The 19,092-nt window shown below is 44.0% G+C and overlaps 1 protein-coding gene across 1 annotated transcript in view; it reads left to right on the top strand.

Annotated features, from left to right (window-relative positions):
- Positions 1 to 6,252: 6,252 nt before the first annotated feature.
- The window catches only part of LOC140188627 (transmembrane protein 51-like), a 45,854-nt gene continuing 33,014 nt past the window's right edge, over positions 6,253 to 19,092 (top strand). Inside the window, exon 1 of the mRNA XM_072245071.1 lies at positions 6,253 to 6,354. The gene's annotated coding sequence lies outside the window, so the exon portion shown is untranslated. The remainder of the gene's footprint in view (positions 6,355 to 19,092) is intronic.

Below are 19,092 nucleotides of genomic sequence, written 5' to 3'. Positions count from 1 at the left end.
TTCAATTCAAGTCCACAATAACTATACTATACTAATCCGATACTTTTCTGCAATTCCTACACTCATCCCATTTTCTCCCCACTTTCCCATCAACTCCCCCATTCTATCATTCACCTACACATTAGGGGCAATTCGCAGTGGCCAGTTAACCGACCAACCCAGGTGCCTATGGGAGGAAACAGGGGTACCCAAGCACCTAAGGGCAATTCATGCCACAACAGGGTGAAAGTGTAAATACCACATAGGCAGTGCCAGAGGTGAACCTGGATCACTGGAACTGTGAGGGGAGCTCCCAGTAAAAATATGCACCAAGGTTTGGGTGATCACAGCAAATCCTACTTTTGAGAAATTTGGTATGTCTCCTTAGACCCTCACCAATTTTTATCCATGCACCACAGAAAGCCTCCTTTCTAGATGCATCATGGTTGATATGGCAACTGTTCTGCTCACGACCACAGGAAACTATAGAGGACTGTGAACACAGCAAGGCACAATGTGGAAACTAGCCTCCCCTACATAGAATTGATCATAGAGTCATTGAGTAAATACAGCTCAGAAACAGGCCCTTCAGCCCAACTAGTCCAAACTGACCACAGCATCCTCCCTGCTAGTCCCATTTGCCTGTGTTCAGCCATAACCCTCCTTGTATCTATCCAAATGCCTCCTAAATTTAGCGGTTGTCTACACTTCAAAATTATCAAAGTACCATGTGAAACCCTGAGAATTACTTCCTTGTGCGCATATTCAATAAATCTAATGACCATAATAGAATCAGTGAAAGAACCCACACCAACAGGGTGAACAACCAGTGTGCAAAAATCAACAAACTGTGCAAATTCTGAGAGAAAGAATGAACGAATGAGTAAATAAGTAAGCAATAAGTATCAAGAAAATGTGATGAGGAGTTCTTCAAAGTGAGTCTGTAGGCTGTGAGAAGGTTTCAGTGATGGGGGAAGTGAAGTTATCCTCTCTGGTTCGAAAGCCTGATGATCGTCCGGACTAGGCGCAAGCACCATATGAATTGGGAATCTGGCCCCTCTTTGTTCAGCCCAATCTCCATCCACACACTGGCCACTGGTCATGTCTGCAGCTGCATGAGAGGAAGGAACTGACAGGAGACCCTGAAGGAAGACAAGATGAATAGGATTAGTGTCACTTCATAGAGTTACTTCAAAGGTAAGTTTTATTAACATTAGTAAATTTATGGTTTATAATCTGAATGTGAAGTGGGTGAGTGTTTAATCTGAATGGTTTATAATCTGAATGTGAAGTGAACGCAAGGGTCTGCAATCTGGAGCAGGAAGCAGTCTGCTGGGGTTGCAGCCCCTGTGAAGGGACAATAGAATTCTGTGTGGACCTTCCCATCTACACTGAAAGCACCCATCTCCAACCACCTCTCCCCTGCCTCTGTCATCGGGCTTGTTGTCCAGACATCCAGCCCTTTCCCCTGCAAACCACTGGGAAACCTTGAAGTCATCATCTTCAGCATTTACTATGGAACCTATCCTACTGATTGCATATTGCCCCCACCACAACCAATCCTACACTTCACCTTACTCTTTGCAAACTGAACTTCTGATGACATGATCTCTGATCTGCCATCACCAACAACCACTATTCCTCAAAGCACCTCCCGATGAAAGCCTCATTCATACCTGTTTTCCATAAACTTGACTCTACCAATAACCTCTTTGTCAAATTCCCATTTTCCAAATCCTGTAAATGTACACCTCCCATGGCACCTGGGAGTCAATAATCCTGAACTTGTTGACTCATGTTGGCTCCCAATCTCTCTCTGTCCTCCATCTTAAATCCCTGCCTGCTCTCATTCAGAATCAGGTTTAATATCACCAGCATATGTCGTGAAATTTGTTAACTTAGTGGCAGCAGCACAAAGCAATACATGATAAAATAGGAAAAGAAGTAAATCAATTACAGTAAGTATATAAATATATATTAATTTGTTAAATTACAAATAGTGCAAAAACAGGAATAATGAAAAAGTGAGGTAGTTTTCACGGGTTCAATGTCCATTTAGGAATTAGATGGAGAGGGGAAGAAGCTGTTCCTAAATCTCTGAGTCTGTGTCTTCAGGCTTCTGTACCTCCTTCCTGATAGTTACAATGAGAAGAGGGCATGTCCTGGGTGGTGGGGGTCCTTCATGATCAACGATGAACCCCTTTCTGAGGCACCGCTCATTGAAGATGTCTTGGATACTATGGAAGCTAGTACCCATGATGGACCTGACCAATTTGACAACTTTCTGTAGCTTCTTTTGATCCTGTACAGTAGCCCCCAGTGTTGCAGCCTGTCAGAATGCTCTCCACGGTACATCTATAGAAGTTTTCAAGTGTCTTAGGTGACAAACCAAATCTCTTCAAACTCCTAATGAAATATAGCCACTGTCTTGCTTTCTTCATAGCTGCATCAATATGTTGGGACTAGGTTAGATCCTCATTCAACACTCTAGTCCTCAGTTCCTCCAGCAGTTTGTTTTCTTCTTTGCTCTTTCTGTAACATCCTTCCTTCAGTTGAAGTTCATCTTTTTAACATAATTTTTTGACATTTTTTTCCACAGTGTAACACTATTAATGTACTGACGAAGGGTCTCGGCCCGAAACATCGACCGTACCTCTTCCTAGAGATGCTGCCTGGCCTGCTGCGTTCACCAGCAACTTTGGTGTGTGTTGCTTGAATTTCCAGCATCTGCAGAATTCCTCTTATTTGCACTATCAATGTAGTATGTGTTTTAACTTATCCTAAGCTACTGTATATCCTTGGTGAACCCTGTGGCTCAGAACTGTTGAACCTTTCTCATGACAAACAATTTATGAGTAATTTAAAAGTAAACACGTTTGCTGTGAACTTAGATTGAATAACCAGAAAAGTGGGTAATACATTGATAATTGTTAAACATTAAGCCAACCGGAGGAGGTTTACTTCACAATAGAAGATGTTGTCAAAGACATGATTGTAGCCACTTAGATAGATTATAAGAAGAGAGCAAATATATAACCAACTTCATTGCTGGAAGTAGTAGGGAAGGGAAAAGCTAAAGGATGATCACCCCAGTTTAATTGTGCTGGGAGGTGCATACCCAGTCTCCATGACACATTGATAACCTGTTTTCTTTAATAGTGTGCTTGACCTTTACGAATATAGACAGTGCTCTTTCTCAGCCTGCAGTAAAACTGCTTAGTACACAGTGAAAAGAAATTGTCCTGGAAAAGGACAGGTGGTACAGTGTAACCTGTTTCAAACCACTCTGAGAAACTGCCAACTCTCTCTCTTGATTTTAATCCAGTTTCCTAACTGAATACTCCTAAACATTCCTTTGATCCATGCACACCTTCTATGTCATTTAGAACATAGAATATTACAGCACAGTACAGACCATTCAGCCCACAAAGTTGTGCCAAACTTTCATCCTATGCTAAGATCAATTAAACTCTTTCGTCATGTATAGCCTGTATTATTCTATCATCCATGTGCGTATCTAAGAATTTCTTAAATGCCTGTAATATATCTGCCTCTACCACCAACCCTGCTGGGTGTTCCACACACCCACTACTCCCTGTGTGTAGGTCTACCTCTGACATTCCCCTATACTTTCCTCCAATCATCTTAAAATTATGCCTCCATGGTCTTAGCCATTTCTACCCTAGGAAAAAGGTTTCTGGCTATCCACACATCTATGCCTCCTACCATCTTGTATGTCTCTATCAGGTCACCTCTTTATTACAAGCCTATCTACTCCAATTGCCCCACTCTCCACTGTTCAGAATCAGTCACTCAAAATGCCCATCCTGCAACTCCTATACCAGCTGGAAAACAGGCTCTGAAACACCTAATCAGATGATTCCTGACTCCTGGTCTTTACTTGCATGTAGTAAATAGAAATGTCCAAACAATATTTTTCCCAACATTTCTCTCTACTTGCTTGGTGGAGTGTTCAGGATCAAAATCTTAATTCATGGATAGCAGGGTGCGATGGGCCAAACAGTCTCAACTTCAAGTTCAATTGTCACTCAGCCATACTGGCTCTGTTACAGGAGTCAAACTGGACACACTGGAGGCTGTGGTAGAACAAAGGACCCTGCGGAAAATCCTGGCAATTCTGGACGGTGTTTCTCACCCTCTGCATACCACCTTGTCTGAACAGAAAACCACTTTTAGTATTAGACTAAGACAACTGCAGTGCTCCAAAGAGCACTCTATGAGGTTATTCTAACCCTCAGCCATTAGGCTCTATAATGGATCAACCTATAGTTGCGGAAGTGATGACCCCCTTAGACTGTTTGAGGTAACTTACTTTTATTCTTTCTTACTTCTCATCTAATATTTATATCTGTGCACTTGTAATGGTACTATGACACTGTAATTTCCTTTGGGATCAATAAAGTAGCTATCTATCTACGTACACATGTATATGGCTGAACAAAACAGCATTCCTGCAGGGCTAAGATGCAAAGCACAGTACGTTCACACACAGCACACATAGTTATGATAGCACATACCACCCAGCCAACACACTTTTTATCCCTCTTCCCTCCGGGAGAAGGCTCAGGAGCTTGAAGACTCGTACGGCCAGATTTGGGAACAGCTTCTTTCTAACTGTGATAAGACTGCTGAACGGATCCTGACCTGGATCTGGGCCATACCCTCCAAATATCCGGACCTGCATCTCGGTTTTTTTGCACTACCTTACTTTCCCTTTTCTATTTTCTATTTATGATTTACAATTTAAATTTTTAATATTTACTATCGATTTGTACTCCAGGGAACACGAAGAGCAGAATCAAATATCGCTGTGATGATTGTACGCTCTAGTATCAATTGTTTGGCGACAATAAAGTACTTTTCTCTAGAATTCCATGATTCTCTAATTTTAGGAATGCAATTTTTCCTCAAACAGAAAATGCAGAAAATACTCAGCCGATCAGTCTGCATCTGTGGGAGGAGAAACAAACACAACACTTCAAGTGGAAGACTATTGTCAAAAATGATAGAGAAATGGACCCTGCAAAGCTGCAGAAAGTGGGGGAGAGGAATGCTGTGTGACACTGCAACACTGTGTGTCCGACAGTGATCAGCAGCACTGGGGCTCCACAGGGGACTGTCTTGTCTCCCTTTCTCTTCACCATTTACACCTCGGACTTCAACTACTGCACAGAGTCTTGTCATCTTCAGAAGTTTTCGGATGACTCTGCCATAGTTGGATGCATCAACAAGGGAGATGAGGCTGAGTACAGGGCTACGGTAGGAAACTTTGTGACATGGTGTGAACAGAATTATCTGCAGCTTAATGTGAAAAAGACTAAGGAGCTGGTGGTAGACCTGAGGAGAGCTAAGGTACCGGTGACCCCTGTTTCCATCCAGGGGGTCAGTGTGGACATGGTGGAGGATTACAAATACCCAGGGATACGAATTGACAATAAACTGGACTGGTCAAAGAACACTGAGGCTGTCTAAAAGAAGGGCCAGAGCCGTCTTTATTTCCTGAAGAGACTGAGGTCCTTTAACATCTGCCAGACGATGCTGAGGATGTTCTACGAGTCTGTGGTGCCCAGTGCGATCATGTTTGCTGTTGTGTGCTGGGGCAGCAGGCTGAGGGCGGCAGACACCAACAGAATCAACAAACTCATTTGTAAGGCCAGTTATGTTGTGGGGATGGAACTGGACTCTCTCACGGTGGTGTCTGAAAAGAGGATGCTGTCTAAGTTACATGCCATCTTGGTCAATGTCTCCCATCCACTACACAATGTACTGGGTGGGCACAGGAGTACATTCAGCCAGAGATTCCACCGAGATGCAACACAGAGTGTCATAGGAAGTCATTCCAGCCTGTGGCCATCAAACTTTACAACTCCTCCCTTGGAGGGTCAGACATCCTGAGCTAATAGGCTGGTCCTGGATTTATTTCATAATTTACTGGCATAATTTACATATTACTATTTAACTATTTATGGTTCTATTACTATTTATTATTTATGGAGCAACTGTAACGAAAACCAATTTCCCCCGGGATCAATAAAGTATGACTATGACTCGTGCCCTCGTTTGGGCGACAATGGAGAAGCTACGGGATTCGAGTCTGTGACTGTACAGTTTTAAAAATTCATGAACAATTCATAATTTCGAGTTTTCAGTTCGACTCTTTGGTACAGTTCCCCTTTCAGTCATCCGAGGCGCACAAGTCATCGGACGGATGAAACACTCCCAGTGGAATTGGGCGTGGTTTAGGACCCAGCGGGAAGCATCGAGTTTTTTTACTCACACCAGATCGCTGAAGTCGCTGTTGTTGGGAGGGAGAGTAGATCGAAAACACGAGAGTCGGGAAATGGCTTCACTCAGGTGAGTGGAAAATAATCTTTCATAACCAGCAGAACGAGGAACAAACTTTGAGACGAACTTTTCAACAAAGTTTTCCCAACTTATCGAACTTTCAACGCGGACTAAGTCGGAAGTCTGTTGGAAGCGAGTTTAATGCAGAAGTGTTTCATGAGCAACCCCCGGTGCCCGTCTCCTCTCTCTCCCACCGCGTTGGTTCAGTATCAGTTTGAAGAAATTCGGATCTTTTCCCGTTTCACTTTTTAAATGGTTGTATTTTAAACAAAAGCCTGCTCGGAGTCTGAGGTAAGATGTCGGTAAGACAAAGACGCCGGCCTGGTATGTGGGAGTGACTGGCTGTGGCATTGGTAGGCGGGCGGGTGAGTGAATAGTTCCCTCTCACCTGACCTGACTGAGAGCCTCGATGGCTGGGGTGGGCGGCATCTCGCCGGCCTCTCCAGGATGTGACCGGGACGTGGCAAGTAGTAGATTATAACAAATAAACTGGAAACGGAGAGGCAGCACATTCGGCCCATCGGTGCTATCATCTCTGCACCACTGGAACCGCCTTCTACGACCCCACGTTTTCTGAGCTTTAAACGTCCGTTGTGTGTTTATGCAGACTCTTTTCTGATTTATTGCTGACACTGTTCTGGGAAAATAAATTAGTTCTCTGTTGGATTTCTTGGAAACAGTGTGGCATTCATGACCTTTAATTAGGGTTTTCCTCATAGTGGACACAGAGAGCTTTTTCACTTTATCAAAACTCTTCAACAGTAACTATAACACTAATCTAGTCTGCGTTCTTTTTTTCCTTTGTGTGTTATCTCGACGTACTCGTGTGGAGCTGTCTGTCTGGAATACACACAGACAAAATCTTGTCACGGTATCTCGGAACGTGTGATAATGAACCATTAATTATGTCATCAGAAGACCAAAGTTTACTCGTCCAATGTTGGCATGTGTACCCACACATCTCTGGTATCCTTGTCAATCTACACTTCAGTGTAGGATAAGTTGTTGACTGGAATTCTACTGCAGCAAGTGTGATTAAAGTTGAATTATTAATTTAACATGGCTTCCTTGCTCTACAATTCTGCCTCTTGAGAAATTAACAATGGTGTTTAGTTGCCTTTATGACATTGTTAATCTATGGAGCAGTTCTTAGTGATTACAATGGGATTTTCCCCAACACCAAACAGCCGCATTGCAAATGCTTGTGCTTTCAACGTCCTCCATTTTCCTACTTGAAGATCTGTAACATTGTCTTAAACCCCAGTCTCATTCATCTGATGAACTTCATTTCTGTGGAACGCTTCTCTCTTCTTCCTTCTCCCACTCAGTGATTTCTCCGCCCTCCTACATTAGAAATTGCAGGTTTTTGAGCCTGGACTTGTGTTAAGTCTGTTTTAGTTTCCAGCCTTCATGGGTACCTTGAATTTGCCCCCTTCAAATATCTCTTCCCATGAACCAACACTGGAAAGGCAGGGCAAATGGCTTCATTCTACGCTATAAAAGCCTACCAGTAGAATAGAGAGAAAGAATTCAAGCACTGCTTGATTTGGATCTCAGTACCAGGTGTATCCCGAGTTCATTGTTTGATACATGACTTTTGATTACTTTGGGAGTAATGATGCTTACTTAAACTACCCTCTTCATTTGAGCCTGGATTGTAAATTGAGTTCTCTTCCAGCTTCTTGGCAGTTTTGAACAATATTTGGGCGATGTTAATTCTGCTAAAGTAAACACCAATTCTAAATGTTTGCATCTGATTATCAGAATTTTATTTATTCAGTTGTCCTGAACCATTAGCCTTTGAAGTCTACCCATTGTGTGCGCAGATTGAGAAGCTAGAAACCTTTCCATTTCAAAGTTGCTGGTGAACGCAGCAGGCCAGGCAGCATCTCTAGGAAGAGGTACAGTCGACGTTTCAGGCCGAGACCCTTCGTCAGGAACAATTCCTGTTGTTAACCTTCCCATTTACTCAGTTTCCAACATGCATTTCCTTTTGCATTAACAAGACCCATTGTGGCCTCCACTGAAAGTTATTTCAAGATGTTACTTGATAGAGACTTCTGATACTTTGACATTTGCAGAAACAGTAATATTGGAATGGTGGAGTCTTGAGAAGTGGACACATGCCCCTGTGTCTGATGCATACCCTCCAGTTGAATGGATCTGGTAAAATTGCTCTGCAAGAAGTCAGTATAGGTTTGATTGTCAGATTGTCCTCCTGGGCTGTGGCAATCCTATTAGATGTTTTCTCTAACCTATGAAATAGAAGTTAGAAATCGATTTGTCTAATTTCTGGTAGACATGAACATCAATTTCTCTAACTTCTGGTATGCCCCCCACCCCCTCGTTCACCATTTCCCATTCCCTTTTTCCTTCTCTCACTTTATTTCCTTGCCCACCTGTCACCTCCCTGTGGTACTCTTTTCCCCCCTTTCTTCCATGGCCTTCTGTCTTTTTTTAACCACTTCTCAGCTTTTTTACTTTATCCACTCCCCCTTCAGGTTTCACCTATCACCTGGTGTCTCTCTGTCCCCTCCCCCCACCTTTTAAATCAACTCTTGTTTTTTTTTCTCCAGACCTGCCGAAGGGTCTCGGCCCGAAACGTTGACTGTACTCTTTTCCTAGATGCTGACTGGCCCGCTGAGTTCCTCCAGCATTTTGTGTGTGTAGGTAGAAGTTGTGGTTTCAGAAGGTATTGGTACAGTGCACTGCAACCTAGTGAAACCCGTGGTGGACAGGTTGCTTCTTCCTGGATGTTGTTAAGCTTGGGTAAAAGTGGACCAGCTTCCACTTGGGCAAGTGAAGATACTTCTTCTCATGCTTCGCGAGGGAAGAGATGACACAGCCTCTGACCTCCCTTGTAGCCCAGTGAAGCTGCTGGCCATTAGTTACCTGAAGACCTGGGTGGGGAATTAAACAATTGTAATGCAACTGAGTGGCAGGGGAAATTGGTTCGATCCTCAGGGATGCAAGAGACTGTGGATTATTTATTTATTGGGGTACAGTGTGGAATAAGTCATTCCAGCCCTTCGAGCCACTCCACTCCCCGATTTAACCCTAGCCTAATCACAAGACAATTCACAATGTCCAATTAACCTACCAACCGTTACGTCTTTGGACTGTGGGAGGAAACCAGAGCACCCGGAGGAAACCCACGCGGTCACGGAGAGAACATAGAAGCTCCTTACAGTCAGCGACGGGAGTTGAAACCAGGTCAAAGGTGCTGTGAACACGGTCACCAACCGCTATGCGACCAGATTCTGGGATCTGCAGCAGCGAACAATCTGTTGGAGAAACTCGGCAGGAGCAGAACCATTGTTTGGGGGAGGAAGGTCTTGTCGATGTTTCAATACCTGCATCAGAACATGGTGGGTCAGACTCTGTTTAGAGATGACCATTGCCTGGCACTTTCAGTGACAAGTAACATTGATGCCTTAACTCAACCCAAGCTTATCCAGCACTTAGTGCACACAGATACAGACTTCACTACCTAAGGAGTTACAATTACATGTAGAAATAAATGTAGTGCAATCAACAGCAGCTGCTCCCGCTTTTGATCTTAATCGGGAAGGAAGGTTTGTGATGGAGCAGTGAAAGACAGTTGGACCTGGGACGCTGTCTTGAGGAGCTCCCGTAGCAAAGTCCTAATTATCCATGAAATAATACGCCACTGCTGTCTAGGGCAGCAATTAAGGTCCTCCGTCTCTTTCTCTGTCCTTGGCCATCTTTTCTCCTGTGCCCCAGGTGTGGGTGTGGGGTCCTTATTTCTGCCTCTACAGTACAGCGCCAAGTTAAGCAAGGTCCTAGCGTTGATATAACTGGCCTTCCACGCTGCCTCGCACTGTGTCGTGGAGTCACAGAGAGATGCACGTGCACGCACACACGCACGCTCTCCCTACCGCTTAACCTGCCCACTAGCTGCAGGTAACCGACTACCTGAATGTCCTTGGAATGTGCGAAGAAACAATATCTCCTGGAGGAAGTCCTTGCGGTGTTGGAGAAACCATGCAAACTCCACACAGGGAGCACCAGAGGTCCGGATTGAACCCAGGTCACTAGTGGGGTGAGGCAACAGTTTTATTAACTGAGGATGCAAGCCTGAGCTTCAGAATCCATTCTATTGCTGCACATCACAAGTTAGAACGTAGATGGGACTGGAATCTCCAGAACTGTCATGGCCATATGAGCGTACTTTTCTTTAAAAGCAAGCTTCCCACCAACAAGGTAGATTGGTTGGATTCTTATCTCCTGCATGTGAACTATACTTCCACATGATCATTTTGCTTGCAGTGCAGGGACATTTAATCTTTTTTTTCTTTTAACTAGGGATTTTTAACAAGAACAAACTGAACATTCGGTGTTTGAACTTGCATTCTTCCCTTAACTTAAAAAAAAGTTAGTTTCTTCACTATACATATGTAGATTTGTAAGTGGCATCCATTGTAGTATTAACACTGGAACTTTGTAGGGCTTTCTTGTAGTCAAAGAGAGTTGATGCTGTGTGACTTTTAAGACCAGTGGGATGCCGTTGGGAATGTCAGTCCGTATGAGGAGGGAGAAACCGGCAGCTGACGGAAGGTGTAATTGCAAAAGTGTTTTTGAACCAGAAAGAAATCATTTAAGTGAGCATTTAAAACATGAAAGTTTAGGGAATGAACTCCAGCTTGTTAAAAGCGATGGAGCATTAAGGATTGCAGCGGCCAGAACAGGTGGAACTCAGAGGTGGGAGTGGTTACTGAATTAAGGAGGGGCTGAAGCATAGGTTTGAAAACAATGTTGGGAATTTTAAAATTCCACATTTTAACAGACCAGAAAGCAGAGAAGCCCTACAGACACAGGAGCAAGAATATCCTTCGAAATGTGAATAACATCTCATTTAAATATTGCAGTTCCTCTAATGGTGTTTACTACAAAATTATGTAGAAGAGAAATGTAGGATTTGCAACATGGAAAGATGTTTATTTTTATCTTTGTTTAGCAAAGAAGAAAAATGCGAAAATTAATGACTGACCCAATGCCTAGTATATTTAATGACTAATATATTTAATATCATTACCAACTCCAAAAATGGTATCACATGAAATGCTGGAGGAACTCAGCAGGCCAGGCAGCATCTATGGAAACAAATAGAAAGTCAATGTTTTGGGCTGAGACCGTCATCAGAACTGAGAAAGGAGGGGGAAGTCACCGGAAAAAGGTGGGGGAGGGGAAGGAGGACCAGCTAGAAGATGACAGGTGAGGCCAGGTGGGTGGGAAAGGTAAAGGGCTGGAAAGGAAGGAATCTGATAGAAGAGGAGGGAGGACCATGGGAGAAAGGGGAGAAGGAGGGCATCAGAGGGAGGTGATAGGCAGGTGAGGAGAAGAAGTAAGAGGCCAGAGTGAGGAATTGAAGAAGGTGGGGGGTGGGATTTACCAGAAGGATAAATCGATGTCCATGCCATCAGGCCCGAGGCTACCCAGATGGAATATGAAGTGTTGCTGCTCCAACCTGAGGGTGGCTTCATCATAGCAGAAGAGGAGGCTGTGGACTGACATGTTGGAACGTGAATGGGGATAGGCACTAAAATGGTTGGCCACCGGGAAATTCCACTTTTGGCGGCTGGAGCAGAGGTTCTTGACAAAGCAGTCCCCCGATTTATGTCAGGTTTCGTCAATGTGGAGGGAGACTGCATCATGAGCAACCGATACATTAGACGACCCCAACAGATCCACGGGGGAAGTGTTTCCTCACCTGGAAGGTTGTAGCACCTTGATCGCTTACGAGGGTGTGTACTGGGAGGGAGATTACTGGGGTGGGGGGTGCAAATGGACAATGGAGCGATCCCTGTGAAAAGTGGAGAATGGGGGGTCGGGGGAGTGCAGGTAAAAATGTGTTTGGTGGTAGGAACCTGTTGAAGATGGCAAAATATCCAAAAATGGCAGGTTTTTTTTATTGTGTACTTGAGGTTGATGCAGGTTTGGCAGATGGCAAAGTTTGGATTGTAAGGTTGGCCAGGAGGAGCGCCTAGATTGATAGGCTGGCGGACACGGCGGTTGTGAGGTTCAGCAGATGAGTTAGTACGATATCTCTCAAGTCAAAGTTGATGCAATTGGTGACCAATGGAGCTTGAGCTGGGCTTGGTATCAGGGAGGACCCGAAATATCTTAGTGTTGTGATTCAACCCTGACACTGGCCAAGGAGGAGGTTGGTGTTGGATGCTGAGTGAATCATGTGTAGTTGAGAGTGAGGAGCTTTGGTTTTTGTGACCATTTCATTTTGGAGGAAAGTTCTAAGCTATTGGAAGTTGGGTAAAGTGTGGAGAATCAGAGGAACAGAAAGTGACCAGGATACTGTTGGTGGGATAGAGGGCAGCACAGTGTAGCAGCCAATGCAGACCCACGTATCGGGTTTTATCCTGACCTTGAATGCTATTTGTGTGGAGTTTGCATGTTCTCCCTATGATTCATGGATTTCCCAAGCTACTGTGGTTTCCTTCCACATCCCAGAGCTGTATAAGATGGCAAGTTAATTGTAAATTGTTTTTAGTGTGTGGGTGAGTGTAAAATATAGGAGGAGTTGGATGAGAATGTGAGGATGAACATAGGATTAGATTAGATTAGATTAAGAGCACATGCGGTCCTCTTTTATTGTCATTTAGTAATGCATGCATTAAGAAATGATACAATATTCCTCCGGTGTGATATCACAGAAACACAGGACAGACCAAGACTGAAAAACAAAAACCACATAATTATAACATATAGTTACAACAGTGCAACAATACCATAACCCGATGAAGAACAGGCCATGGCACAGTAAAAAAAAAGTTCAAAGTCTCTCGAAAGTCCCACATCTCACGCAGACAGGAGAAGGAAGAAAACTCTCCCTGCCATGCCCAACCACAGTCCGACTCTGAGTCATCCAAAAACTTCGAGCTCTGATCAGCCCTCCGACAGCGACTACTGAGCACCATCTCTATCTGAATGCTTCGACCTCAGCCTTGGTTGCCAGCAGCAGGCAAAGCCGGGGATTTTGGGGCCTTCCCTCCGGAGATTCTCGATCGCACAGTAGCAGCTGCAGCAAACCGGGCATTTCAGAAATTTCTCCAGATGTTCCTCTGTGCTTCTCACGTCTGTCTCTGTCAAATCAGAATTGTCCATGGCCCCTGTTTATCAGATACGATATCATTTCACCGGAGAGCTGCGTCGTGCTGCCATCTTCTCCTCACGCCTTTGGTGTAAAAGGGTGATTTATGGTCAGTATGTACGTGAAGGGCCAAGGAGCCTGTTAGCCTGTTCCATTTCCCTGACCCCGGCTGCAGCCAGATCAGTTTTTTCAGAGACATTGCTATCGATGGGAGGTGGTGGTGGCCTTGTGGATGATCTCCAGAAGTAACAGGGCAAGAAGGTTGCTGCAGCTGGACAGGCGAGAGCAGGGGACAGGTGAAATCCCGATTAGCTGGATGACTAAGGAGAGAAGTCGGCTAAGAATGTTGTTATCAAGAGTATCGAAGGGTATTGGCAAGTCAGGAGTGATGAGGGAGTCAACCAGAGCCCTCGTCATTCTGGTTATAGTAGTGACTTTAATAAGACTTGTGGAGTCACTTGGAAGCCTGACAGGAGGGATTGAAACATGGAGCTGAAAGGAAGATGAGCTTAGATATGGAGTACAAAATAAAAACTGAGAAAAGCTGGCGATATTTGGTAGATTTGGACAACGTTTGTGAGACAGAAACAGTAAATATTTCAGGTAAATAGTTTTTCATCTGATCATTCAGAGAATTGAATTTAAGAACTGCAAGGCAATGTTCAAAGTCCATATATGTACCATTTACAACCCTGAGATTGATTTTCTTACAGGCATTCACAGTTAATATTAAGAAACACAGTGGAATTGATAAAATATTGCAGCTCTATAAATAAACTCTGTTTAGACCATGCTTGGAAAATTGTGTTCAGTTCTGGTCGTTTCATTATAGGAAGAATGTGGAAGCTTTAGAGAGCATGTGGGGAGGATTTACCAGTATGCTGCCTGGATTAGAGAGCACGTCTTGGGAGGAACGATTGGATGAGCTAGGGCTTTTCTTTTCGCAGTAAAGGAGGATGAAAGGTGACTTGATAGAGGTGTATAAGATACTCAGAGGTATTGACAGAATGGACAGCCAGTGCCTTTTTTCCAGGGCAGAAATGGCTAAATAGGTGAGGGCATAATTTTAAGGTAATTGGAGCAAAATATAGGGGAGATGTCAGAGGTAGGTGTTTTTTTTTCACAGAGTGTAGTGAGTGCATGGAATGTGCTGCCAGGGTGGTGGGTCATTATAGAGACTCTTAGGCATGTGGATGAAAGAAAAATGGGGGGCTATGTGGGGGGAGGGGGAAGGGTTATATTGATCTTGGAGTTGGTCAAAAGTTCGGTAGAATGTTGTACTATGGACTGTTCTATGTTGCTATTCATTGGCCTGCAATATTAACTCTCTTCATTGCATTTTTCACATTTAGATGAGATTTCTACTTTTATCTGAGTCCCTTTTTTGGCTCTTAGATAGGGGGAATGCAACACCTCCAGACATTTCCCCCTCACAATCAATGAGGAGGATGCAAGTGAGGGCAGTGACTAGTCCTTACTGTTTTGAAGGTTCTGCTTTTAGTACAATGGCTGCAACATTCACCTGCCCCCGAACAGAGGGATTTATTGTCGGAGAAACACTGGGAAGCTGAGATGATGTAAAACGCTTTTTAAATGCAAATATTTTCTCAATTCATACTCTGGTTGCAAGGAAAACCAGAGATGCTGTGATTGGGAGGCCTGCTGGTTCCTTTGTTTCCTTTTTGCTCCAGATACCAGCATCTGCAGGCGCTTATGTCTCTGGGCCTTCTGCTTCCTTTGTTCAAGGCTGAACAGTTGCCAAAGATTTCAGCCCATTTCAGACCGAGCACAGTTTAAGGCCGCCAGCAGTGAATTTCAAGTTACCGGATTGCTGGTTGCTAGTTTTGTTTAAATTTTCCTTTTGTTCCTCCGGAAGATGTCGAATTTATCGCTAACAATGTTCTCCTCACAAACAATAGAAAATCTGCAGATGCTGGAAATCCAAAGCAACGCACAAAATGCTGAGGAACTCAGCAAGCCAGGCAGCATCTGTGGAAAAGAGTAAACAGTCGACTTTTCAGGCTGAAACCCTTCAACCCTGTACTCATTTCCATAGATGCTGCCTGCCTTGCTGATGTTCCCTTCAATTCCCGTTACTGTAACACCATTGTTAGCCCACAGGTTGCCCATATAGCTTGTAGGGTCACTGTCGCACAATGACTGAAACTGAGCATCCTGACTTTGGGTGCCATCGTTGTGAAGTTTGCATGTTATCCCTGTGACCATTTGAATCTCCTCTGGGTGCACTTGTTCACTACTCCACTGAGAAGTCTCTTCCGGGGGTGCCTACCCTGAAGAAGTTTAAATCTTCTCCCTGGAAGTTCAGTGAAACCGTCTTTCACTGCTCCCCTCCAACTCTCCTTGTGATCACCCAGACCTGCTACCACAGCCCATCAGGTTCTTTCTTCTCCAGCCCTTGACCTTTCCCACCCACCTGGCTTCTCCTATCACCCTCCAGTTAGCCACTTTCCCCTCCCCCCACCTTTTTATTCTGGCAGCTTCACCCTTCCTTCTCAGTCCTGAAGAAGGGTCTCGGCCCGATTGCTTATTCTTTTCCAGAGATGCTGCCTGACCTGCTGAGCTCCTCCGGTATTTTGTGTGTGTTGCTATAAATTTCCAGCATCTGCAGAATCCTCCTTGTTTGTGATGGACTCGTACATTCCATAGGTCATTGGCCTTGTGTGTACAGTAGGTAGGGGGGAGAATGTAAGGTTACTCTAAATGAGTGATAGTGTGGACACAATGGTCCAAAGAGCCTGTTTCCATGCTGTATAACTATATAACTTTGAGGTTGAGACTGTTGGAATGTAGGATGCACCAGTTGTCCTTTCGTAATGGACAATCCTACAGAAAGTAGTGGATACAGCCCAATCCATCACGGTAAAGCCCTCCCCACCATTGAGCATATTTACATGAAACACTGTCGTAAGAAAGCAGCATCCATCATCAGGGATCTCCACCACCCAGGACACGCTCTCTTCTTGCTGCTCCCATCAGGAAGAAGGAACAGGAGCCTCAGGACTCACGCCACCAGGTTCAGGAACAGTTAGTACCCCTCAACCATCAGGCTCTTAATCCTAGAGGGATTACTTCACGTGCCCTGTCATTGAAACATTCCCACAACCAATGAAGTCACTATCAAGGACTCTTCATCCCATGTTCTCAATATTTATTTATTTTATTATTATATATTTCTTGTTGTACTTGCACAGTTTTTACACTGGTTGAACACCCGAGTTGGTGTGCTCTTCCATTGGTTTTGTTATGGTCATTATTCTATAGACTTATTGAGTATGTCGGTCAAGCATATACAACCAGGGTTGTATATGTTGATACACTGAAAAATCTAGTTTGTTTTCTCTCTTTCCCACTTCTGGTATTGTGTCTTGGATCTGAAACATGAACCGGTTCCACAGATGCTGCCTGGCATGAGTGTTTCCAGCATCTTGGTTGTGAATGAATTTGCTGTCTTCTCCACATTTGTATTAGGGATCAGAGTGCCAACTAAAATTGAATTAATTTAGTCTTGGATTTGATATCTTTTAAAATAGACATGAGATTTCTGCAGATTTAGGACATTAATCCAACAATATTTTTGAGGTAGAGTTATCTGGGTCATTGGCACCTCATGTTAATGACAAATTCAAAACAAAATCTCCTGGAAATCTGTAATAAAAATACTTGAAAGAAATTGGACCTAAAACATTAAATTTCTTTATCTTTCCAAAGATGTCCCTTGACCTCCTGAATGTTTCTTTCGCTCTTTTTATTGCCTCTTATCCTTCTTTCCTGTTTGAACTTGTGGGCTATAAGGCAATTGGCAAGGGTCCAGTATAAGGAAGCTCGGCTTAAGTGGAGTGGTCATTGTGGGAGTGACCATAATCAGAGTGGGCAAAGTTAGAGGGGGAACTGACTTTGCATCAAGTGGCGGAAGCTGGGATGAGGCTTCTCTTGAGTTTCTTCTTTCTTTATTAGTGCCTAGCTTGAGCTGCAAGATTAGATTCCAGAGTTTTATTTTATGAAACTAATAAAAAGATTGAAAAAGAAAGAAAGATTCCAGAGCAATGGAGTGCTCTTCTTGCAAGATGTGGGAGATCTGAGAGACCTCCAGTGAGAAGTGATAGGGCAGAGGATGGCCCAGTTGGTTTAAAAGCAGGTGCGCCACGTAAGGAGACTTTGAGGAACGGTAGGCAGCAGGTAGGGCATAAATGCAGTCGGTTGGGTTGAAATGTGTCTACTTTAATGTGAGGAGTATCAGGAACAAGGGTGATGAACTCGGAGTGTGGATCAGCACATGGAACTACAATGTTGTGGCTATGATGGGAACTTGACTGTCACAAGAGCTGCTGGATGTTCTGGGGTTTGGATATTTCAAAAGGGACAAGGAGGGAGGTAAAAGGTGAAGGAGTGGCACTGGCATTGTTAATCAGGGATAGTATCAGCTGCAGAAAGGGAGGAGTCCAGGAGAGATTGTCCTCTGAGTCAGTATAGGTGGAAGTCAGAATCAGGAAGGGAGCAATCACTCTGTTGGGAGTATTTTATAGACCCCTCTCCCATAGCAGCTGAGACACTGAAGAACAAATTAAGAAACAGATTTTTGATAAATCACTGGATTTAGACATGTATACTACCTCACAGGATTGTATATTTAACTGGCTTAAAAATTAACAGGGTTTTTGTCATCAATGTCTTTGATATTGTTTGGCATCTCCTTAGTGCAAAAAAAGTTTAGATGGGGCAGAAATTGTTAGGTGTGTCCAGGAAGGATTCCTGACGCAATATGTGGAGGGGCATACAATAGGAGAGGCCGTACTGGATCTCGTACTTGGCAGTGAACCTGGTCCCTAGTGACAGGTCTGTCGGTGGGTGAGCATTTCGGAGACGGTGGCCACAAATTCCCAATCCTCACCACAGCCTTGGACAGGGATAGGGAGCGGGCAGTATGGGGAAGTATTCAATTGGAGGGGGGGAATTGTGATGCTGTTAAGCAGGACCTTGGGATAGGTAAAATCTGGGAAATGCACAATGGAGAGGGCAGAGGAGATTTACCAGGATGCTGCCTGGATTAGAGAGCATGTCGTATGAGGGAAGGTTGAGCGAGCTAGGGCTTTACCCTTTGGAGAGAAAGTAGATGAGAAGTGACTTGATACAGATGTATAAGATGCTAAGAGCAGTTGACAGAGTGGACAGCCAGCGCCTTTTTCCAAAGGCAGAAATGGCTAATTTAATGGTGAGTTTATAGTTTTATGGTGACTATACAGAGAATGTTTTTTTTGACAGTGGTGGGTGTGTGGAATATGCTGCCAGGAGTGGTGGTGGTGGCAGATATATTGCCTGTCTTAAAGGTAGGCACATGCATAAAAGAAAAATGAAGGGCTATGTGGAGAAAACATTAGATTGATCTTGGACTGGGTTAAAAGTTCTGCCCAGCAGCGTGGCCCTAATGTTCTATATTGTGTTGCCCTGTGCTCTGTTATAACAATTCGTCCTTGTACAATACCTTCAACATAGTAAAATGGCCCATGATGAGAGGCTGTACTTGATCTGGTATTGGGAAATGAACCTGACCAGGTGTCAGATCTGTCAGTGGGAGAGAATTTTGGAGACAGTGATCACAATTC

The sequence above is a fragment of the Mobula birostris genome, chromosome 27 (assembly GCF_030028105.1).
Source record: "Mobula birostris isolate sMobBir1 chromosome 27, sMobBir1.hap1, whole genome shotgun sequence".
Classification (NCBI taxonomy): domain Eukaryota; kingdom Metazoa; phylum Chordata; class Chondrichthyes; order Myliobatiformes; family Myliobatidae; genus Mobula; species Mobula birostris.
The sequence above is the reverse complement of the archived record's forward strand: the minus strand, read 5'-3'. Positions and strand labels throughout refer to the sequence as shown.